A 26076-nucleotide genomic window follows, 5' to 3' on the forward strand; every position below is an offset into this window, starting at 1 on the left:
CAGCTTGCAACCTCGTTTATCACCCCTGTATGGTTCGTACTACTATGTGACCATGCCTTTCAGTCTAAAGAATGCTGGCACCACCTACCAAAGGTGCATGTAGCAATGCTTCGCCGACCAAATTGACCCACCTGATCAGCTTGATCAGGCTGAACGGCCGAAATCAACAATTGCCGTCTATGTTGATGAAATAGTGGTCAAAACGACTCGAGCTTGCGACCTGATCGCAAACTTGGCCGCAATGTTCGCAAACCTCCGAAGGTTCAACATCAACCTAAATCCCGAAAAATGTGTTTTTGGGGTTCCAAAGGGAAAGCTACTTGGATACATCGTATCCGAGCACGACATCGAGGCCAACCCTGAAAAGATCGCAGCCATCTCCAACATGGGCCCCATACACAACGTAAAAGGCATACAAAGGCTCACCGGCTACCTGGCGGCCCTTAGTCGCTTCATCTCCTAGCTCGGCGAACGGGGGATGCCACTTTATAAGCTCCTCAAAAAGATGGACGCCTTCATCTGGACTGAGGAAGCCCAGCAAACTCTTGAAAGCCTCAAAACATCCCTGACATCAGCCTCGATCCTCGTCGCTCCCGAACGGGGAGAACCCCTCCTCCTTTACGTCACGGTAAGTAACCATGTGGTGAGTGCCGCCCTGGTCATCGAAAGGGAGGAACCGGGACACTAGCTCAAGGTACAGTGACCCATATATTTCGTCGAAGAAGTACTCACCGACTCCAAGGTCCGATACCCCCAGGTGCAGAAACTCCTACATGCCATGCTAATGGCCACTAGGAAGCTCCTACACTACTTCACCGACCACGAAGTCATAGTCTTCACTTCCTACCCACTCGGAGACATCATCCGCAACCGCGACGCCGCGGGACGAATCTCTAAGTGGGCCCTTGAACTCATGGGCCATGACATCAGGTATACCCCCCGCACCGCAATTAAGTCTCAGGCTCTCATGGATTTTGTCGCCGAATGGACGGAGGTCCAGCTACCGGCCCCGGACGTCTCCCACGAGTATTGGACAATGTACTTCGATGAGTCCATAATGGTGCCTGGCTCAGGGGCTAGAGTGGTTCTGATCTCCCTAGACGGGAGTAGGCTCCGCTACGCCATCCGCCTCCACTTTTCGGCTTCAAACAACACCGTAGAATATGAGGCCCTTATCAACGGACTACGCATCGCCATCGAGCTCAGTGCTACGCGACTCTACGTCCGCGGCGACTCAAAACTAGTCATTGATTAGGTCATGAAGGAGTCCTCCTGCAAAAGCCCCCTCATGACAGCATACTGCCAAGAGGTGCATAAGCTCGAGGACAAATTCTAGGGAATCGAACTACATCACGTCCCTCGAAGGGACAACGACGCCGCTGATTTCCTCACAAAACTTGCCGCTAGGCGGGATCCATCCCCAAGCGGAGTCTTCATCAACGATGTCCATGAGCCATCCGCCCACATCCTGGAAGGTCCAACCTAAACACACCCTGATGGCCAGCCGGTGCTCGGGGGCTCTAATCCCAGTACCTCTATAACGACGTCACCCACGAGCGTCGCCATATTGGCACTCGATCAAACCGACTGGCGAGTACCACTACTTGCCTACCTCCTCGAGGAGGTTCTCCCACCTGAAAGAACTGAAGCCCGATGAATTGCTCGATGCGCCAAGATCTTCGTCGTGCTCGGTAATGAACTCTACAAATAGAGTCCGTTAGGAGTGCTCATGAAGTGCGTTCCCGCCAGCCGGGGAAAACAGATCCTCCTCGAGGTCCATGCCAGGATCTACAGGCATCATGCGGCCCCAAGGTCCTTGGTCAGAAAAACCTTTTGCCAAGGTTTTTACTGGCCCACCATGCTACGAGATGTAGAGGAGGTCGTTCGCAGGTGCAAAGGATGCCAGTTCTACGCTCGGCAAACCCATTTACCGGCGCAAGAGCTCCAAACCATCCCAATCACCTAGTCATTCGCGGTTTGGGGCCTCGACATGGTAGGACCCCTCAAGAAAGGCCCAGGCGGTTTTACTCACCTACTCGTAGCAGTCGACAAGTTTACCAAATTGATAGAGGCCAAGCCCATCACCAATCTCCGCTTGGAAGAGGCGGTCAAATTCTTCCTCGACATCATCTATCGATTCGGCGTTCCTAACTGTATTATCACTGACCATGGGACTAACTTTATCGGGAAGAAGTTCCTAGACTTCAGCAATGGATATGGCATCAGAATTGATTGGGCTTTAGTCGGACATCCACGAACTAACGGTCAGGTCGAACGCGCCAATGGCATGGTCCTCCAAGGGCTCAAGTCGTGCATCTTCGACCGACTCAACAAACATGCCGGGCGATGGGTTGTAGAGGTCTCAGCGATCCTCTAGAGCCTAAGAATGACCCCAAACCGATCCACGGGATTCACACCTTTCTTCCTGGCCTACGGAGCAGAAGCCATGTTGCCCTCCGACCTCGACCATGGCGCACCAAGAGTAAAAGCTTTCGACCGCGACTGATCCACGGAGGCTCAATAGGACGCAGTCGACCTGCTTGAAGAGGCCCATGAGACAACCATCATCCGCTGCACTCGCTGTCAATAAACCCTCCATAGGTACAACGAAAGGAAGATCAGAGGAAGGATTCTCGAAGTCGGTGATCTCATGCACCGAAGGACCCAATCAACGAAGGAAAAACAGAAGCTCTCTCCACCCTGGGAAGGACCCTATACGATAACCGAAGTAATCGGACTAGGCACCCTACTAACTGGAGGACAACAACGACAATGTTCTCAACAACACTTGGAACATTGAACAGGTACGTCATTTTTCCCTTAAATTTGGTCTAAACACTTTCGGTTAAAACACATGCTCCTGTAAGAGCACCCCCACCCGAACACTTTCAATCCGGATCGCTCGGGGGCTCCATAAATGTATAAATATTGAGTATTACCTCTCTTTCTCTTTACTATCACATGGTATACAACTTTCTCCCCGAACGAAAACACATTCCATTCCTTTAACTAACCTACGTAACCCTGTTCTTACTCCCAAACCAAATGCACCCCGCCTTTCCCTACGGATACGAGCAACTGAACCTCACGGGCCAGGCCTCGGGCTCCCAAGATCACACCATACGGGACAAATGGGTAGGTACGAGAAAGAAAGGATAAAAACAAAGGTTATGCTAGGACAAAACAAGGAAACAGATATGGTGGTTTCATCACAGGGGCAGTACGGTTGTATTCATTGATACAAAGAAACTATTTACACGAGGACTTTCCCACAAAACTTAACTATTACATTTTCTATTACTACTGCGGCCACTCGACAACTTCGCCTGAATGCCTGAAATCGCTCGGTTCCACTCCTTAAAAACTTTGGCAAAACGCAACAGGTACCTCAAGGGCGTCGCACCTATAGATGCTCAACAGAAGAACATGGAGCTCCTGACCTTCTCATGCAGTCGTGGCAGCTCTTGAGTGGGGGCACCGCTACCGAGGTAAGGTCACCATGGCTAGAAGAAATCTCATCAAACTTTATGAACTGGCCAACTTGAGCAGTTGTAGGCATGAAACCCTCCACCGGCACAGTCGTGAGTAACCTCCCCTCCGACGAGGTTCGCCTAGTAAAGATCCACCAGAGAGTCTACACACGGCTCCATCTCGAAGGAGGCCTCGTAGACCAGATCCAGCATCACCTCCAGTCCAACATCACGCTCTAGGTTCACAAAAGGATCCATAAGTCCTCCCCCTCGCTCACTCTCCCTCTCACTTAGGAACCGCCACGGCATATAGGCACTCTCAGTGAGAAAGAAGAAGGAAGAGAGAGCGAGAAATCTCCGCCAGAAGAGACCACCGGACCTCCCCGAGTCGATCGAATCACCCAGGAGGGACACCAGGCGACAGGTAAGGAGCAAAGGGATACCTCATGTAGGCCATGCTGACTCTATCTCGAACGACGAGCACAGGTCCTGGTCAGACATTTCCAACTGAAGCTCTCTGAGCCCCGTCACTCCAGTCGTCAAGGTAAACATTACCAAACCCCCCTCTATTTCTTTACAAATCATTCATACATCCATACGCGCATTCATCTCATACGCCTGAACCCCGTGGATGGTTAGGGCATGAACCGCCCAGGGGCTCAAGAACTAAGCATCACACGTGCAGCGAAATGCACCACAACGCTCCGTGTTGCGTCACGAACCGGCGGTTTGCCTCATTCGACATGAGCAACCAAACAGAGCCAGGGGAGAAAACCGTAGATGAGCACCATGCGGCCCTAGCCTAGTCCGGCAGACCGGGTCATCTCAACCTTCTCGCTCGATCCTGAACCTCTTGCCAGGCCCATAGAATCTCCATCAAAGGGTAGGCCATTAGGCCACCTGGGTCGGTCTCCGGAATGACCTAGGCATCTGTTAGGTTGCAGGTAAAGGAGTAGTGGAATGTCACAAGAGGGCTATGCCAACCCCATAATGAACGACGGACCTGGATTCCACTCGATCACACCCGTTAGCGAGCTCACCGAGCTAGTCTTCGAGCCCGAGCGATCGGGACAGGCGACGAAACTCAGCCCCTTCGGTTGTGAGGACAGCGAAGAAGAAAAACGCCAAGGACAGCGACCTCGAACTCGCCAAATCAACAACTATGACTCGCCCGGTCCCATGGCGTGCACCGACGCCAGGATCCGCGAGCACCGCCTCGCCCAATCTTTAACTTAACTAACAACATCTTCGTAATAGCTTCACTTCCGACTGCGCTCCAAAGAAATCTTGGGACCGCGACCCCGAACTCGCATCGACAGGATCAGCGACATCCGGCTACGGCTCTTGGGACCACGACCCTAAACTCGCATCGACAGGATCGGCGACATCCGGCTACGGCTCTTGGGACCGTGACTCTTAACTCGCGTAACGGCTTCATTAACTAAAACTAACAAAAACTAACTCTCTCGATCCACGGCGTGCACCGACGCCTGGGTCTACTCGTGACTCCACCTCGCCCGATCCCGCAACGCGCATCGATGCCTGGGTCTACTCGTGACTCCGCCTCACTCGATCCCACAGCGCGCATCGACGCCAAAGATCAGTGAGCTCTATCGCATCCAAACTAAGCTATCTCCATTTATGGCGCACACCGACGCCAGGTTTTGTCTCAAACTAAACTTCCTCACCCGATCCCCGGCGCTGCACCGACGTCGGGGTCAGTAAGTTCTGTCTCGATCCAATCCCCGTTCCTAAAAACGCCTCGGATGCACAACGATGCCGTGGTTAAACAAAAATCTATCTTAGACTAAAAATACGCACACACGCTCCAAACACCCCCAGACGGTTCTGCCCTGAACCGCCCGGGGGCTCGGGGGCTACACCCGCCAAAGAAAAACCTCCCATGCTGGCAATACAGAAAACCCCCTCGGCCGGTTCTGCCCGAACCGCCCAGGGGCTCGGTGGCTGCACCCGCGGGAGCGCTCACGCGCACCCGCCGGCAAGACAAAAAATCCCCCGAATGATTCTACCCGAATCACCCAGGGGCTCGGGGGCTCCTGTCAGGTTCATAAACTCGGGGTCCCTCGGGGACCGACTTCCACTGCCATGGCTCAACCCAAGAGTCTAAAAAACAATAGGGCAAAGGGACGGCCCAGCAGCCGACCCAAAGGTCTACCCAAGAAGACCGACACCCGCTCAGTCAACTTCTTCGGCCCACCTATCCGACCGGAGCACTCGCTCCAGGCTCCAGCCGCCTCCGAACAGCCTCTCCGATCGAAAGGCCTACCCTGAGCCCTACTTCCGACTCCGACCCCGTGTCTCTCCGACCGGGGTACGTAAGAACACTGCTTCCTACTCCGACTCCGCATCTCCGACCGGGGACCCCGTAGGAAGCCTGTTTACCGCTCTTCTTCGACTGGTGCGGCCAGGGCCGACTAGGGCTATCCGACCAGGGACGCCCGCTCGGAAGGAACCAGGGGCGAACGGAGAAAGCAGTACATAAAGTCAAACCACGATACCGGGACCATACCCTGCACGCCTACGGGAGCAGTGCTTCGCAACCACCCTGACACGAACAGTATTGTAGGCGCCGACATTTGTGTCTACAGTATTGTAGGCACCATTGAGCTCCCATACGGTAAAAAGCCCCCCATGCCTCTGGGCATCAATAGTGGGCGCTAGGGTTCACCATACCTGGTACTCGTGGTAAGGGCTCCTCACATAACAATAGTATTTTGTAGGTACTGACATCCACCCTTCCTGAAGAAGCCAACGCAACCTCCCATGTGCACCTGACATTCTACAACAACATCAACAGTATTGTGGGCGCCTACCATCATCGCTACCCTTGTCGTCGTGGGCAACAAGGCATAGAAACATCGGTACTCTCTCCCTCTCACCTATAAAGCCATCCCCTTTATCTATAAAAGGGGATGCGCTCCCTCCAACAGAGGAGGTCGACTTCTTCAAGTTCAGACTCACTAGATCGATAGCTCACAAGCCCCTCAAGCGCACTGTTGGACTTCTAGCTCATAGCGGAGTTCCGGTCGCCCTCGGCCCTTCCGGTCGGACCCGACTGGGCCTCTTGAACACCCCTCCTTTCTCCTTCTCGTTTGTAACCCCACTACAGACTTCGAGCACCTGGGCTCAGGAATAAAGTTACCGACCGACCTGAACTGGACGTAGGGCACGTTGCCTGAACCAATATAAATCTTGTGTCATTCAGTGCTAGGCCACCTCCAATCACAACGTACAGCAAAACTACAAATATTTACTAGTCCGTCACTTTCTGTACCGACAGTTCTACTGTAATATATGGCAGATTAGGTTTGGGTTGTCATGAATCCAGTGGTTGATAGGGTTATGGTTTGCCAAAGTTAATGGTACACATTCATGGGTGGTAAAGACAAATAAATATCATGAACATGTTATCACCTATTCTTAGGATCATGAGTTCCCGACAACCATATTAGTACCATGAACATGTTATCACCTAGTAATCACTAACAACAACAAAAAAAAGTTATGGTCTACGGCCTGCGTTTGCTGCACATGCTCCGTTAGGCCAGAGCACATCTTCATGATAAGTCACATCTCTACTTACTACCAAGGTTATAGGTTACTATTAACTCTACCATTCTACTTGAAAATTCTAATAAGCATGAACTAGATGTTTTGTTAGCTGGTTATCTAAACTACGCCAAGCTCGAGTGATGCAAAGTACCTGTTGACATACCGATTTGTCTAAAAAATTTCAATTAATTTGCTCACTTTTAGGCATGGACGCAAGATTTATATTTTTAGAGTTCATCCTTTTTAACGTGGATCCCATACATAGACTAGACCTAGTGATATCAATATATACAAAGTAGCTATGTATTGAGTTACATTCAATAAATTTTAGCTAATATAAAAAAACATAATAAATTGAGCTAGCATGTAACATGTCCTTATTATAAACGAATTTTTAAATCTAATTTGAGGTACATGTAGTTCAAATTTCAATAAATGCATATAAATTAATTTAAACTGCAGGAAATAGTAAAGTTCAAAAGTTATTAAAACTCCAAAGTATGTGTGGTATATTACACATAATAAATAGGTTATACTTAATTTTCAACATCTACTAAAAAAATGAAGATTTTTAGAGATTCCAGAGCCTCCGCCGCTGTGAGAAAAAAATTTGGCTAACTCCCGCGCGGCCGCGGTCCAAGCCAAAATTAAGTAAGTCCGCGCTCGTGCCTTCAAACAAAAAATCAAATCCCCGCCCCTCCCAGCTGGCCAGGTCCAAATCTGGATCCCACGTGCCGATTCCTTCGAAATTTTTTATTTTTTACTCTTTTTTTGAAAATTTTTTCACAAATATACCTCTGGCGGTAAGATTTCAAAATCTGGACCCTTAGCTCGGCGCCAAGGTCGTTGGCACCGAGCTTACACGTCTCGGCGCCATCGTTACTGGCGCCGAGCTCTTGGGCTCGGTGCAGACGTGGCAGCAACATGGCAGGCAGCTCAGCGCCAGAGACCATGGCGCCAAGCTTGGTGACGTAGATGCTGGCGCCGAGCTCAGCGCCGTAGATCTTGGCGCCGAGCTTGGCACCATGGTCTCTAGCGCTGAGCTGCCTGTTTTAACCCCGGCCCTAACCTTCCTGCCTGAGCCTTCTCCCTCTTTTTTCTCCTCCCTCTCGGGTTTTTTCTCTCCCCACTTCGCCCTACCTCACGAATCGGCATATTGGACCTTGGAAACTTTGATTTGATCTGTAGATCTTCGAGAGCAAGCTATTCAATGATAGGCCTTCATTTAGTGAGATGGTTGCAAGGGCTCTTGAAGAGCTGCATTGTCTTGGAGATGATGGCATTGCAGTTGAGGGTGTACTGCACCTAGGTTCTCCTCTCAACATCCTCAGGCGAATGATCCCAATTGGTTGTGTGGATCAGTGGGAGAACTATGTGAGATCAGCTATGAAGAGCCAGCTGCAATGTTTGGACGTGGTTGTGCATCGGGTGTTAGTTGATCCCATCCCTCATGGGTTTTTTTTTCCACCAATGGGTCAGCAGGCACACATCGACCCTCCCGTCTCGGAACCTGATATGGATGTGGAGGTTGCACCTACCGTTCCCGATGCTCAATTTATCCCCAATGAGGTAGTTGGAGATGCTTGTTAGACTCATGTTGTTGTGACAGATCCTCCTCATGAGATCCGTTTGACACAGAATCATCTAAGTGTCTTAACCACATGGTTATTAGGAGCTTACCCCCTTCCTTACATCCATTTCTTTCATTCTTTTCTTATTTCTCCACTTATGTTGCAGGAGACATTCCTGAGAATGTGGATGTGCCCCCTGTTACAGCGCAAGTGCACTTTGGAGACGGATTCCGTGGCTCCAATAGCGTTGAAATTATGCATGATTTAGAGCCATATGAGATGGCAAGGGCTCTTGATTCTGATGATGATCGCCCTATTGGAGAGCTGATAGAGAGTGATAGTTGAGATGCTGAGGCGTATCTTTTCTGGCCACCATGATCCAAGAGTTCACAAGTTCAGCGATCTTGCTCATTCCGATTAGGCGTGTACGGAAGGACGTGATGATGAGCTCCTAGAAGCTCCTGAGGCCGGCCCTAACATGCTAATTGAGAATGGGAGGGTGTTCAATGACCTCCCTGCATTAAAGAGGTGGTTGTAGGCGTTTGCAGTGATACGAAAGAGACCTTACAAGGTCTTGCATTCATATGTGGAGCACCATTACACAGTTGTGTGTGACAAGGAATGCTGCCCATGGAGGGTTTGTGCAAGGAAGCAAAAGGTCATCGAAAAGTGGAAGATCACAAAAGTTGTCGGGCCACACAATTGTGCTAACCCTGAGCTGACACTGAGGCATCGACAGTTGACATCTATCCCTCATTGTCAAGCGGTTGATGGAAATATTGCAGGGAGAACCCAACATGAAGGTTAGGACAATTACCAGGACCATTGAGGCATTGTATGGAGGTTATGTGATAACTTATGGTAAAGCTTGGAGGGCTAAGCAGCGAACGTGGAAGATGATATATGGGGACTGGGAGGATGGGTATGAGCAGCTGCCAGTACTCTTCAATGCAATCAAAGCGGTGAATCCAGGCATGCATTATGAGTACAACCCAAAACCAAATGCATGGAAGGATGGGGGACATATATTCTTCCGTGCTTTCTAGTGCTTCCCTTAGTGTGTCAAGGCCTTTAGGCACTGTCATCCCGTCTTCTCCATTGATGGTATATTCTTGATTGGCAAATACCAGGGCACACTTCTTATAGCCATATCCTGTGACGCGAACAACAAGTTGGTTCCTTTGGCATTTGCTTTGGTTGAGAAGGAGAACAATGATAGTTGGGAATGATTCTTGAGGCTAGTCCGGATACATGTGGTTGGACCTGGTAGGGAGGTTGGCGTCATATCTGATAGGCACTAGGGCATACTTAATGTCATGCGAGAGCAGATAGAGGGGCATGCACCTTTGCACCATCGTTGGTGTACTCAGCACCTTGCCGAGAATCTACTCTGGAAGGATGGTGTGAACGGTAACTTTGATCTATTTTAGGAGGCTGCTCGACAGCTTGAGGACAAGTACTTTCAGAAAAAGTTGGAGCAGGTCAGAACCGTATCAAATGCAGAAGGTGGACAATGGCTCATAGGTTTGATGAGGGATTTGGAGAAATGGATGAGAGCTCACGACACCAGTGGATGGAGGTACAAGTTTCAGTGCAGCAACATGGCTGAGTCATTCAATAAGTTGCTATTGGGGATATGTGGTATGACCGTGAATGCAATCGTTCAATTCACCTTCTACAAGCTTGTTGTCTGGTTCAACGATAGACACGCCCATGCATTGAAGTTGCGGAATGATGGAGAGATATGGGCTCCGAAACCAAAGGACACACCAAGAGAAGGCAAATGAAAGGGCTGGCACACATGAAGTTACATGCTTTGACCATGCCACAGGGACTTATCAGGTCGAGCATAGGGGTGGTACAACGTCCAATGGCTGAGGTCCGAGAGTCGAGGATGCATGTGGTTATCCTCCAAGATTTCAAATGCACTTGTGGTAAACCAAGGCAGTACCACTTTCTATGTTCTCATTTGGTGACAGCAGCTAGGCATCACAACTATAATATCGAGAGTAGGATACCTCATGAGTTTAGTGTCGACACACTTGTGCACACATGGAGCCCCCGCTTTGTGCCTTTCTAGGACCCTGGAGAGTGGCCTCCATATGATAGGCCGAAGTACATTACGGATCCAGCTTACCGTTGGAACAATCGTAGATCAAGGAAGAGGACGAGGCACAGGATGATTATGTATCAGATACCCGGAAGAACGAGGCATGGGAGAGGAACCCCATTTGTTACTGACCCCGAGCAGTACGAGTGCGGCAAGTGTGGTAGACTTGGCCACAATTCACGAAGTTGCCATTAGGCAGATTAGTGAGGTGCGACTATTGGTTGATTTTATTATTTCATATTTACCATATTCATTTAATTAATTATGCATGTCTCAATTTATGCATGTAATTGTGTCAATTACTTGCACATTTCTAAGTTCATGTTTCATTGTATATTGAATTTCTAATTCATTGACTTTTTTTGTAGGATGGCGCAATTCCACCTGCTTGACCCGACGTACGAGGCGACCCACCAAGGACGTCTCATAGCGCAGGGGCAGGTAATAACCTTTACTGTTTTGTTCAAATTTTGGTGAGCGTACATGTGTTCGTGAAGTAACAGGAGACTATGTTTTATTCCATGCAGGACCTTCTGCTCCTTCGTCCTAGAACCCACAATGGGTTCTTGGACATGTAGTACGATGATAGGTACACTCCTTTCATGCAAAGAGCTGGCCTAGATGTCATCTCTTTTTAGGTTCATCGTGGGTTACCCAAGTTCAACTCGGCGGCCATAATTGCGTTGGTTGACAGGTATTATATTCAATCATTGTCTCCATTCATGGCCATTTGTTCATGTGCTTGCCTTTTTTACATGTAATCTTGCTTTGTCTAAAATATAGGTGGCGGCCGGAGACTCATAGCTTCCACCTACCTTTTAGAGAGATGACAGTCACGCTCCAGGACTGTCATAAGATGCTAGGCCTAAGGATTCATGGCAACCCACTCATGGGGCAGTGCAGGTCAGAAGGCTGGAGAGCATGAGTGGGGGCCTTCTTTGGGCGTGAACTTGGCGAGCAAGGGGCTCGTACTTCTAGAGTTCTCATCTCCTAGCTCTGGCAAAAGTTTGCACAGTGCCCCAAGGAGGCAGATGAGGAGACAGTTGGGTACTACGACAGCAAATCAGTGTTGTCCTTGTAACTGAAAAGTCTATTTTCATTGTCTAAAAAGCCTTTATTCGTTCACTATTACTTGAAAAGCCTAGATTCATCTGCAAGCGTGTGTACGATACGATTGAAACTATACACATTCTAATGAATTTACATTTAATCTGTATACTACATTTATGCCTTTTTAGCAGTGTAGTATGATTAATGATTCATGGAAAAAAATCAGCAAGAGTTTCCCTTGTTTCGGGAGCATCCACAGTTACAAACAGAGACATCATTATATAATCCAAACATTTAATCACCCAAAGAGCACAATGCAACCACAACGAACATCACAATTAACATAACATGTCCTACACAGTCCAAATAGTCCACAATGTCCATACAGTCCCAAATAGTTACACGAAAGTAAATACAAAATCCATAATAGGGCATACTAACATCTACCACAACCCTAAAAGCCTCCTACTCTTACCCTTACCCTTGTGACCAAGAGCGCTGGTACCTGGAGTGTAAGGGTCAGGTGGACGTCATCGCCTAGTGCCTGGAGGCTGTGTAGGCTGAGTCGAGGGAGCGTCATGGAGCTGAGAGGGGCCAAGCTCCTCGTGCCTCTGGTCCACGTCGTCGTCGTCGTCGTCGTCATCCTCATCCTCGTCCCCATCCCCTATAGCTGCTTGGCTAGAGGAACCTAAGCCTCCTCTGTCTGCGGAAGGAACGTACACGTCTTGCGTCGTGTCTGCCCTACAACCACAATGAGCAACCACACGACGTAGCCGACGTGACAGCCTCTATTGTACAAAATTATGTTAACCGAAAGAATCTAACGTATTAATAATATGTTTGAAAGAATATTTTGAATCTTACGTCTAGGAAGCTACGCATGTAGCCGTCCCTGACTCTCGGCCGAATGCGCTCAATGTCTTCAACGGAGCATTTGAGTGTATTGTCCTGCAACAAAGTTCTCAGTAATAATACTTCTGAACAGATAGCAATAGGTGTTATTTTCTTTTGTACAAGAATCTACATATTATAAGGATGCTATGGCTCGAAGGTGGCACTAACTAAAATAGATAACTCTAACGCCTAATGTATTGGTATGCAACTTAACGTAGAAAAATAAGGCAATTGACTTACCACTCTGTCCAAGATCAGTCCTGCCTCCTCCACCTGCCTTCCTGCACGAGTAGATTGGTCATACGTTGTGTCTTCATTGTCGGAGGACTCGATGTCGGCGTAGTCAACTTCTGTCCACTGTACCCTCAGCTTGCAATGTGTTGCACGCTGGTACCAAGCTTGGTACCGCCTGAACTCATGTTTCGTGTGCGGCTCGTTGTTCTCGTCCACGTTGTCGTGCATCTCCTCCCATTGCTCAATGTAGAACTGGTGGTGCTTCTCCCAGTCAAAAATCTTTCTGTTCTTCTGACGATCCAACCTACACATATGTCATCGTTACTTGAATCCATGTACATGTCACCATATCAATAGAAATGGACCATCACGAGACATTTGAAATAGCAAAACACTTACTAGTATAAGTCAACGCCAGTCGAGAACGGAGCCATAGACCAAAGCTGTCTCACTCCAAATTGGCGTGCAACTCTATCTGGTAGGTGGAACTCGACAGCATAGAAGCAGATTAGAGGGCACCTCATCCTATAGAAGTCGTCGTCGAACCCACAAACGTTCTTAACTGAAAAGGAAGTGCCCCCTCTCCATTGTACGGCTCCCGCTCCACCTGCAACATGTCCAAACAAGATGTTAGATGGTATACTAATCCATTTCAAACCAGCATGGGAAATAAAATTTACTTACACTAGACATCGTCAGCGTGTCTAGCTCGTTCATGAACTCAATGTACGCCTGCTCTAACCTCGCGTACAGAACCCTGACCTAGTCCCAAAGGTACGCCCACGTCGGCTGCCGACTTCGAGGTTGACCTAGGAACTACTCACAACGAGCCAGAACCTTTGGACGGCCAACTAGAAGATGAGCCCACATCCACAGCTGGAGCAGGTACACGCATCCACCAAGTGATGAGTTGGACGAAGTCCAACGACATCCCTCGCACAGCTGTGGGTATAGAAAACCCAAGACTGTAGAGCCCCAGCTGTTGTGACCCGCCAGGTCCCAGTCACTGAGGCAGTGGACCCACATCTAGGACGCAGTGTCACCCGTGGCGTCGGGGAAGAGAACGCAGGCAAACAGGTGTAGGATCCACGCCCTGCAGTAGTACCCAATTGTCTCCTCCTCTGCCTCCTCGCGGGCGACGCAGGGCTGCGGGCGGCACGACACGGTGGGCGGCTGTGGGCAGCACGGCGTGGGGCTCGGGGGCCGGCGCGCTGCGGGCTCGGGGCGCAGCGCGGGCGCGTGGCCACCGCCGAGGAAGCGGGGAAGGGCACAGGAAAGGGTGGCCGGGCGCAGGCGAGGGCGAGGCCGCGGCTGGCCGGGGGTGGGAGAGGGCGCGGGCGCGCACGGGGGCGGAGGCGGCGGCGCGCGGTGCGTGGTGCGTTGTTGGTGCGTGCGCGATGCGCTGTTGGTGCGAGAGAGAGAGAGAGGGAGAGCAAAACAGAAAGGAAAGGAGGGCCCATACGTAAGGCACACTTAGCGCTAGAGACCCCGGCGTCAAGCTCGGCGCCAAGATCTACGGCGTCAAGCTCGGCGCCAAGATCTATGGCGTAGAGCTCGGCGCCATGGTCTCTGGCGCCGAGCTGCCTACCATGTCACTGCCACGTCTGCGTCGAGGCCAAGAGCTTGGCGTCAGCAACGATGGCGCCGAGCTAAGAGTCCAGATTTTGAAATCTTATCCGCCAAGGACATATTTGTGAATTTTTTTTAAAAAAAGGGCTAAAAATTAAAAATTCGGACATATTTGCTCACAAGGACGACTACACACTACAGCTGATTTGGCTGTGCAGGAAATGAGGGCCCTCCAGGCACAATGCCTATGATCTGTCCAAGAGGCATTGATCTGAAAGATGGCGACCCTCGGAGCCATGGACGTGGCCGTGAGCGGCAGGCGTTACGCACTTCGTGTTCGTGCAGGGTTGCAGGCTTTAGGGGACTGGTGCTTGGAGGGGCTGCTCGCTGGCCGCTGTCTGCTGCCTGCAAGTCTAAGGCAAGGACTGGGCTGAGCCTGTGCGAGGGCGAGTGCAAATGAATAGAGCGGATTATGTTTGGGAACAGTCAATAAACGTGTGCTTAGATTCTGCCTCACTTGTTTTATTTGCCAAATCGAATTGGTTACCTGCTTCATGTGTAGAACTGCAGTTCCATTGTTTAATGTTTATTGCCCTTCAAACATTTTAGCATTAGTGCGTATTATGTTTAATCTTTTGAGTTATGGGCATAGTAAATTAGCAGGTCCATATCAGAGTAATGCTTTGATTCTTTCAATTGCTAGCGGTTTCATCAGTAACGCTTTGATTCTTTTATCTGCTAGCAGGTCCATCCGAGTACTGTTGTTGATTGCCCATGATTGGATAACTCTATCATGAGCAATTAAGTTATAATGAACTGAGTTTGCCAATTTGCCAATTTAAGTTATATGTGAAATTACTTGAGCATTTGATCTGCTGCTGGCATGATTTCCTTGTTACATTGATTACAGTTGATCTCCTGGCATTTAGAATACACGGCACTGAATGGCAATTGCTTGTTTCAGAATGATTTTACCGCTATTTAGAATACAGTGTACTGAAAGACAATTGCTTATCAGAATGGTAACAGAGATAAGTAGGCTGTTTAGTTTTCACTGTTTTAAATTAGTAGAGAGCAGCCTGTGCCACAATTAACTTGTTTTTACATTAGATAGTTAAATTATAAATTAACTTGCCTCCTTGAGCTTGTCATTTAATTCACCTGATAGTTAAATTATACATTAGATTGTCTGCAGTAGGTTTTAAAATCTTTTTGTGTGCCTTTGCATATGATATTTAACACTAATTGTGTTGTTTCAGATGTCTCAACTTGAGGACAATAAGCAACAGGTGACATTAAACAACAGGTGAGTGACTGCCTTCCTATTGTGCCCGTGACCTGTGTGTTCAGGGTTTACAATACCGGTAAGAAAAAAATTTCGGTCCCCAGCGATAATTATGAAATTTCGGAAATATCGGTTCAAATTTAAATAAATTTAAATTGAGTTTTAAACAAATTTGGCATCATTTCACTAGAAAAACTCTATAATCTATCATCCATCATAAGTTTATATAACATCGACGAAATAACATAATATATCACAGAAGTAGAGCCGCGGTAATACAGTGTGCTGACGGTGGGCGAGCTGCATATACTAGTGCCGTCCAATGTGTGAGTGAGAAAATTAAATAAATTTGAAGAAATTTAGGGCTTTGATAAGACTAGATGATATGGAGGGTCATTTTAATGTGGTTTGGTGTAATTTTAGAGTGAAAGATGAATTTAACCGAAAAATTTTGACCGATACAAAAAAAAATTCGGACCTCAGCGAAAAAGGCGATATTTCGGAAATTTCGGCGATATTTCACCGAAATTGTAAACCCTGTGTGTGTTTGCTTGCTGCTTGAACCCGATAAATGTTTGAATATGTCATTCTGCACTAGTTTGAACCCGACAAATGCTTTACACATGTAAAATATTATGTTCTCATATCAAACATGAAATAATCTCATGTGCAAGCCTTTTAGATAGCTACAGCTATGCAAATATTATTCATTTTGTATCCTCTATTATATGACCCTGCACTATTTGATTTTTAGTAAAAAAAGTTGTAGGTGGTTTAGTTCAGTTTGGGATTCATTTTGGTTAAATGTGTGCTGCATTTCATGTCCAGGATGATACTGAAAACACACATGGCTTATGAGCTGTGTTACTTCCCCCAAAGAACAAATATTCATCTGCTGTTAATCTGGACAGGAACCAGTAGGATCGTCACTGTTAAATAATTTGTGGTAGTGCCATGGGCATATTTTTCTCCTGTAGTTTGCATTTCTGCATTTTTACTCCTTTATGCCGTGCATCTTGATACTTACATTTCATTATTTGTTCATTTAGGACTCGAAACCTGCTGTTGGCTCTACTCTCATTGGTGGTGAGACAGAAGCTCTAGAGAGGTTGAAGAAGTTTGCTGCAGACTACTCTATGCAGCCAAACAGAGCACCACTGTTCATATATGAGGAGTTGTAATAACGTTCATCATATTATTGAAATTCATGGAAACCATATTAATCCACATACTAATGTGAATGTTTTTATTCAGCAGGAAGATGCAACTTAGTGGAGTGCTTGGAGTCATGACAGGATCACAAGTGAGGCAATTATAAAATATGAAACAAGCTATGCCCAAGCTCAGTCAGGAAGGCGCAAGTGTTGTAGAGATGTTAGAAATTGTTGTAGTTCTGCAAGTTTTGAGATTTTATGAAATTCTTAGTGTAGATATTATTTCAACATATTGTCTATTTAATGAATGGGTGTTTATTTTGGTTTAATGGCTTTATACAAATGCTTTTTCGATGTCTATTGAGTTTCTAATTAATTCTAATTAATTAATGGCGCTGCAATATTATCGGGTGGCACCAAACCAAAAGCGTTGTAAAAGTGGCTATTGGCAATCACATTTTTAGCAATAACTGGCGGCACCTTATAGCAACCAAATATTAGGCGTGGCAATTGAATATGTTGCCGCCACTTCTTGGTGTTGCGATGCCCAAGATTGTGCGGTGCTCCGAAGAAGGATTTGTGAGGGGTATTGTGCTCATCCCACGGGAGCTACGAAGAGCAACTCTAGTTGAGCGTGTCATTGGGCTACCCTCACTTGGTTCGTGGGGTTCTTGCGACGCCCAACGTGTGGGCTTGGTGTGATACCAATTAGCCGCCAAACCACCAAGTGAATGGTCAACACAACGGGGACTAACGTGTTGACAAGCACGTGAACCTCGGGATAAAAATCATCGTGTCATTCTTGTCTTCCCATTGATTTGTATTCCCCTTTACACAAGATTGTATTTACATTTCATATATTATGCTTGTGTAGTTGCTCTTGTAATTAGTTAGCTTGTGTAGCTTGCTAGTTACCTTCACTACTAGAAATATCCACTTCTATGACGATCAACTTTCATCACTGAAGGAGCCAAATTTGTCATAATTTCTGTTATATGACGAAAAACGATGGATAGATCTATGATGAAAACTGATCGTCATAGAACTGCTTTGGCATGCGTGGCAGAGGGCAGCCACACTGGCGGGAGCTTTCGTTGGAGATGCTTTCCACGTGTAGATGATATAGCCGGTTGCATTGGAGATGGTTTGGGTACGTGTCATCTTCTTATTGCACAACGTGGCCATCTCTGGTTTTTGCACGTTTCAGGTTCTTACTGGACCACGTGTACCTTCTTATTGCACAACGTGGCCATCTCTGGTTTTTGCACGTTTCAGGTTCTTACTGGACCACGTGTTGGGACCCTGTTGTTCCACATGTTAGTTTTTTGGCACACGTGTCATGTTACGGTTGGGTCACATGTCACTTCTTTTATTGGACCAAGTGTCGTATTTTTATTGGTCCACGTGGCGTGGCCACAATACCCCTGCGTGTCTTTCTTTTGCTCGACCATGTGTCTCGATGCTGTACGTCCGCGTGTCAGTATTTTATTGGGCCACGTGTCATGCTCTGAGCTACCCATGTTTCTTTTTCTGATTCGACCACGTGGTAGGATGGATTTGTACCACGTATTTTGTTTGTATTGGCCCACATGCGGTGTCGTGGCTGTTACACGTGTCATTCACTGGTTCACAGATTCTTATTTAACAATATGCCTATGACGAATCTACCACGTGCACACCAATTATTACATCAGAGAAAATGATTTCAGATCTACACTGCTACACAAAATGACTACATGCATAATTATATTGAACCTGAATCAAATAATAGCAGTTCAGCTCAGTAGCAAACCACTTGAAAGAGTTCACATATCAAGCCACCAAAATTTCACTTCAAAATAGCAAACAAACCACATGTTTAACCATATCCATGAACTCTTCAACTCCTGTGATGAACGTCGGCGAGAATGGTCTCCCATTAGGAATCCAGGATCTGTCCATCTGTTGCAGCAAAAGTATGCAAAGTCCATTAGAGTTTCGACCATTGGGTGAACAATGGCAAAACTAGCATTAGAACAAAGCATACAGTGTTCGAGAGCACTATTCTGTGCATTTGTTCATATCATACTATGGGACAGTCTGGTTTTCTATTTTTGTGTGACAAAAGCATTGATTTCAATTGAAATTCATACAGAATAGCCTTTCTTTATGTGTTCTTTACTTTATCGTGTACAGAAAATGGAATCCTATAATCACAGAAGAAGGTACTCATACCTTTGTTCTACGAACTGGCACAGCTCAGCTGCAGCTGCCTTTGCCGTGGCACACACCTAATCACGCAGGACACTAATGCCACCATGCTCCACTGGGAGAGCCCCGCAACGCCACCAAAATGACGCTTGAGCCACCATAGCAGACCGGGGATCCTCTACCTCCACTGCCACCGCAAGTCCAGCGGGCACATATTTATTTCCACTTGTAGGGATATATCCAATTTAGGTCAACCTGTAACACAACCAATAGGATACTATAGCGACTCCAAAGAGATGTCAGCACAGCCAGGCGTCTAGCGCAATGGTAAAGACACTCCAATCCTTGGTCCAGATCCTATGTTTGACTCCTAGGTATCAGACTTTTTTTTGAGAAATTAAACCTCAACGGCACACATGGTACAAGTGACATAGAAACCATCGGGTCCCACAGGTCGGATGCAGAAGGACCGAGCAGAGACTTTTTATGATGAATTGCAAGCGTCAAGTTACACTCAAGTCATTGGGTCCCACAGGTCCGATGGAGACAGGCCATCGGGTCCCATAGGTCAGATGGAGATGGGCCGTCAGGTCCAATAGGTCGGATGGAGATGGAGAACGGTCCCATAGGTACACATGACACGTAAGCCATCGGGTCCCATAGGTCGGATGTTGAAGGGTCCCGTAGGTACATGTCGGACGGAGAAAGGATCGAGTGGAGACTTTTATGATGAATTGCAAGCGTCATGGATGAGTAACTACAGGTCCCATAGGTACACGTCGAATAGAGAAGGGTCCCACAGGTACACATTGTAGGGAGATATGATCGAGCAGAGACTTTTATGATGAATTGTAAGAGTCACGAATGAGTAATTGTAGGTCCCATAGGTATACGTTGGATGGAGAAAGTACCATGTGGAGATCTATGACGAAGCCATTCATTACAGATCGAATATTGTTCGTCATAGATGTGTAATTAGTTCAATGACGAAGCCCTAGTCGTCACAGTTTTAAAGGAGATCATCACGGATGAGTCACGCGAGTAATCTATGACAAAACCATGCGCTCTTCTATGACGTTTTTTGTGTTGATGCCTGATTTCATCATAGAAAGGGAGGGTTGCTGGATCGTCACCACCGATCTATGATGAAATGAAAACATTCATCATAAAAAGCGCTCTTCTATGACAGTTTCGGATTCGTCATTAATATTTTCATCATAGAGGTGGATATTTCTAGTAGTACTTCTTGCTTATGTAGCATAGAAGTAGCTCCCTTGTATAACTAGTTTACTTTTGTAGTAAATTAGTTGCCTTGCTTAGTTTGTGTAGCTAAGTGATTTGCGCTCTCTAATTTGGCTTGTGTAGCCTTGTTATTGAGCATTGCTAGTGAGCTTAGGAGCTTTGTGCTTTTGCATCACTAGCATATGTAGGAGCTCCCCGGTTGCCAAAGTACTAGTGTATAGGTTTGTGTGACATTGCTCTAGAATGGATTAGGTGAACTCTAGCTAGCTTGGCACCTTTGTTGCCTAATTAGAATCTTTATAAGGTGCTTGTGAACTTAGATAGAGGGGTGTAGTCTTGGCTAGATCGATATTTTTAATTCCATATTTGTTTCGGTTAGCCGGTGCGATTAATTTTAGAAAGAACTATTCACTCCCTCTAGTCCGCCATCTCGACCCTACACGTGGTATCGAAGCTAGGTCTCTCATTTGTGGTCTTCATCGACACAAGAGGATGGCGGCTTATGGGCTAGATGTTGAGTGTCCATACACTTTTGATGGCACACACTTTGCACAGTGGAAAAACTAGATGACATGCAATTTTAAGTTTATTTCCCCTCAAATGTGGTGGATCATAGATGTGGGATTTTCTCATGCCTTGGATGAAAAGAATGCAACTCAAGCGCAAAAGAAATGCCTACATCTCGAATGCCAAGCTACTAACATTTTCTATCAATCTATGAGTGACAAGATATTTGGGGACATCATATACATGAAGTCCGCCCATGATATTTGGTTGTATCTCGATTTGATATATGGGAGGGTCTTCGATGATGATGATGACTGAGCCCAAGGAGGAGGGACATGAGTGTGTTGAGCATGACCATAATTCGGTGATTGTGGAAGATTGGTCCACCTCATGGTCAAGTGCTGCTGCTGCTGATCATTCTACCACAAGTTCACTTGACAAGGTTGATGATGATGCTACGAGTAATGCAAATGATGATCCTACCCCATGCAGACTTGTTGATGATGGTTCATGCTCAGGCTATGAGAGTGATGCTTCTACAAGCTCTCCATCACCACATTGCTATATGTCACAAGGTGACACAAAGGTACAAAATGCTAATGTAGGTTGATCATGTTGATTCATATGATGAGCTTGTAGATAAACTTGTTAGCATGACCATGTCTTTAGAAAATGAGAAAGCTAAAACATTGAAATTGGAAAAGGAAAACTCATTTCTAAAGAATTCATGTGAAGATCATAAGCACTTACTTGATGTTCTTAAATCTTCACATGATGAGCTAAAATTGACTCATGAGAAGGCTTCATGTGTCTCATGAAGAATTATTAGAACAACATGCTTCTCTGATTAAAGCATTTTCAAAGAAACTTAAAAATAATGAGAGCTCATCACATGGGGTCAAGTGATCAATTGCAACATGTGACTAACTCTTGTGATGTAGGGAAGAAGCATGTATCCACCTCTTGTGATGATTTATTAGATATGCCATGTTGTTCATATATAGATGCTTGTTCTACTTCTATGTCTTGTGAGACTAACATTTTGAAGGAGAACAATGAGCTCAAAAGAGAAGTGAAGAAATTGAGCAACAAGTTAGAGAGGAGTTACAACTCAAAAGTCATCTTTGAGCATATGTTGAAGACTAAAAGAAGATATGGTGACAAGTGTGGCCTTGGCTTCAACAAGAAGATAACAAAGGGCGAAAGAAAAAGAGAAAAGAAGATGAAGAAGGAAGCATGAGAGAAGCTCACTTATTTCATGTGCTACCGATGCCATGAAGTGGGTCATCTTCATGATCAATGCCCTCACATAGAGAAGCTCAAGAAGAAGAAAGAAGAAAAGAGGCTCAAGCATGTCAAGTGCCGCAAGTGCCATGATTGGGGTCACTACACCTCAACATGTCCAACCAAGAAATTGGTGAAGCAACAAGAAGAGCCTCAACCAAAGCCACAAGTTGAGCAAGAAAAGACACCCCAAGAGCAAATCAAGATCAACCATGAAGATGGTGGTGACTTGATGAAGAAGAATAAGAAGACAAGAAGGGGTGGAAGAGCTAGGCATCCAATGCTTGATCAAGATGCCAAGATGATGAACAAGACTCAAGATGAGAAGAAGGTGTATGCTCACATCAAGTGCTTCAAGTGTGGAGATATGGGACACTTTGCCTCGAAGTGTCCTACCAAGCTTGAGAAGAAGGCTCAAGCAACTCATGAGAGGCAAGGCAATGAGAAACAATACAAGAGCAAGGAAGAGAAGGTTCTAATCAAGAGAAATTGCTACTCATGCCAGAAAAGGGGACACATGGTAAACTCTTGTCCCCTAGGTAATAATTCTAAGCCCATTTCAATTGATGATAATATTATGCTTAGGAAGGATGGTAATGGTACCTCTACGGTTGCTATTGCAAAACATCCCACTACTCATACTAAGGCTATGCCTAAGTATCTTGCTCCTAATATGAGAGGACCCAAACTTGTTTGGGTACCATCAAAAAGTGGATGCTTGTTTGTAGGTACCATGGCATTGGAGGCTTGATTCAATGGAATTCTTACTGTTCATCATATATTGAGTCAAGTATTGAAGCCTAGTGCTATTCTATCCCAATGCCAAGCCAAGAATTAGTGAAGTCCAAGTGATACAATATACAAGTGCTATAATTCAAGTTGTGATTATTTATTGGAAATATATGGTGGCTTGCAAATATTGAGTTGAAGCTTGCTAGTTGGATGATAACGTGCTAATCAAGGTATATCCCTAGTTGATCTCATTCATTTGGGTGCATATGAGTTGATTGAATTGGATATATATTCATATGTTTCTTGCTATGAGATGTTTGAATGGATAAATTGCTTAGTAATCAAATTTGGATTGATTTGAGTTGGATAAATTCATAAGATGACTTTTAGTAAGTGCATTGAATGGATTTATGTCTTGTGAAAGTATTCAAATAAGTTAGTTTCAAGTTTGATTCGCATTTGATGAAGAATAGCTCAAGTATTGAAATCTGTACATTATTGAAAATCTGAGCTAGCTGAGTTCAAGTCTGAGTTTGAGTGATCAAATCTATTTGGATTGGGTTGAAATTTGGTATGCATTCTCTAGACTTATGGTATTAGATACTTTGTGAATTTCATAAGAATTGGATAAGAGATGCTTCAGTTTTGAAGTAGATCTGTTCAGCTATAGTGCAGCAGTTTTCAGCATGTAGCAGTGTGGGAAGATGTGAAATCTTGTAGCAATCTAAAAGTCAAATGAAGCTCAAATTTTTACAGTTTCTACATGACTTAGTTAAGCACATCTTCACCAAATTTCGTGGTAGTTGAATCTGTACATTAGGAGATATGAATTTTTTATTGAAGGGTACAGAATCTGCCTGAAAAGTGACAATTATTAGATTGATGAAGAGTCACTTTGATTGAAAGGTCCTCAAGTTGGAAACATGTTTATAAGTAGTTGAGGTACCTAAGTTTGGTTTTGGATTGATCTAGAAACATGAAAAGCAAAGAGTACAAGGCCACTTGATTGTGGAATACTTGGCACACATTTGGTACTCAATTTGAAGATCAAGATCAAACTCAAGATGAAGATAGAGTTTAAGTTCTTGTGAAAATTGAAAATCATTTGGTAGAAAGAAAATGACTTAAACAAGTAGAAATAAAAGGACTTAAAGAAGGATTCATGGTTACTCATTAAATTAAGTCCATCACTTGGATCAATCAATCAAGTCATTTCAAGTGAGTGTCAAGAATGGTTCTTTGGAAAGAGATCACTTCTCCCTATGTGTAGGGGCTTGCCGCCTTTTGTAGGTAAACCAAGTGTGGTACTTGGAAGGCTAACATGGAAATGGTGATCTAAGGGAACATTTGAGATGCTTAGTTGAAGCAATCAAAAAGGTTGATCTAGGAAGCAAGCAACACCCAAAAGAGAGCAAATCATTGGAATTCAAGTGGTTTCTCACATTTGGTGCTCTCAAGCAAGCAATGACAATTGAAGTAAAGGTGCAAGCCAACCACAACAAGATAGTGCACTTGATCATAAGTGGTTCTCATTTCATATAGGTGAAGAATAGAATTCAAATGCTAATATTAGTCTTCACCAAGCTATAAATTGGACTTCATAATGCTATTGAGGAGCTTAATTGGAATCAAATGACTATCCTCTACTCCAAGATAGCAAAGGTATCATTGTAATGTGCATGATCATTTCATCCCTTACTAGTATGCGGTTAGTGCATATAGTACATGCTTTATAGGATCATGCATAGCAAATGAAAATTTTAAAATTCATAGCCTACCACAATTGCTTGAATGATTAATTGATCTAGTGGTAGTATATGAGTTTGTTCATGAGTTAGCAAACCCAAGTACTTGATTTATTTTGGATTGCCAATAAGTAACAAGTACAATCTCGATAAGATAACCGCTTAATGTGTGTGAAGAAGCTTAGAGAGGGTTCAAACCGAACTTGGAAGCTTACTAAAAGGTCCTAATGGATAGAGGGGGGTGAATAGCCTATTAAAAATTTCTACAACAACACTTAGCAAACTGGTTAGACAAATATGAGGCGAAGCGAATGTTGCGCTAGCTTACTAAAATGCAAGCCACCTACCACAATTCTAGTTGCTAGTGTCTCTAAGCATACAAGGCTAAGTCACTACTCTAAGTTCATGAGCTCTCAAAGACTAACTAAAGAGCCTCACTAACCAAACTAGACCGACACTTGCTTGCCCTCAAAACTAGCTACACTAAAGGGCCAAGCTACACTAAGAAATGTAATACATAGGAAGGATGGAGTGTTATACCACCATGTAGAGGAATGAGCCAATCACCAATGGAGTCAATCAATCACAAAGAATGAATGCCAATGAAGACCAATCACTTCAGAATCAAATGATGACATAATGATTTTTTTACCGAGGTTCACTTGCTTGTTGGCAAGCTAGTCCTCATTGTGACGATTCACTCACTTGGAGGTTCACGCGCTAATTGGCATCACACGCCAGACCCTCAATAGGGTGCCCAAAAACCAACACAAGATGAGGATCACACAAGCCACGAGCAATCCACTTGAGTACTTTTTGGCTCTCCGCTAGGGAAAGGTCAATAACCCTCACAATCACCATGATCGGAGCCTGAGGCAAGCACCTTCCTCCACTCAACAATCCTCGCTGCTCCAAGCCATCTAGGTGGCAGCAACCACCAAGAGAAACAAGTGAATCCTGTAGCGAAACACGAACACCAAGTGCATCTAGATGCAATCACTCAAGCAATGCACTTGGATTCACTCTCAATCTTACAAAGATGATAAATCTATGATGGAGATGAGTGGGAGGGCTTTGGCTAGGCTCACAAGGTTGCTATGTCAATGCAAATGGCCAAGAGAGTGAGCTTGAGTCAGCCATGGGGCTTAAATAGAAGCACCCACAAAATAGAGCTATTGGGCTCCTCACTACTGCGCTCATGCCACGCGTCAAGTGATGACCGGACGCGCCAGGTGCTAGCCTTGCCCGTGCACTGCAACACACGACCGGACACACTGATCAACCGTAGTGCCCGCACGTTAGGTCATTTCTAGAGAGCTCCTCGAGTGCCTAAACGCCAATCGGACGCATCTGTTCACATGTGATCAAACACCGCTCTGTGTCCGGTCCTCTCTGGCTCATGAAGAAGCAAATTCCAGTGAATGTCATCCCCTGACCGGAAGCACAAGTGTCACGTCAAGTCATAT

Source organism: Miscanthus floridulus, chromosome 11, assembly GCF_019320115.1.
Source record: "Miscanthus floridulus cultivar M001 chromosome 11, ASM1932011v1, whole genome shotgun sequence".
Classification (NCBI taxonomy): domain Eukaryota; kingdom Viridiplantae; phylum Streptophyta; class Magnoliopsida; order Poales; family Poaceae; genus Miscanthus; species Miscanthus floridulus.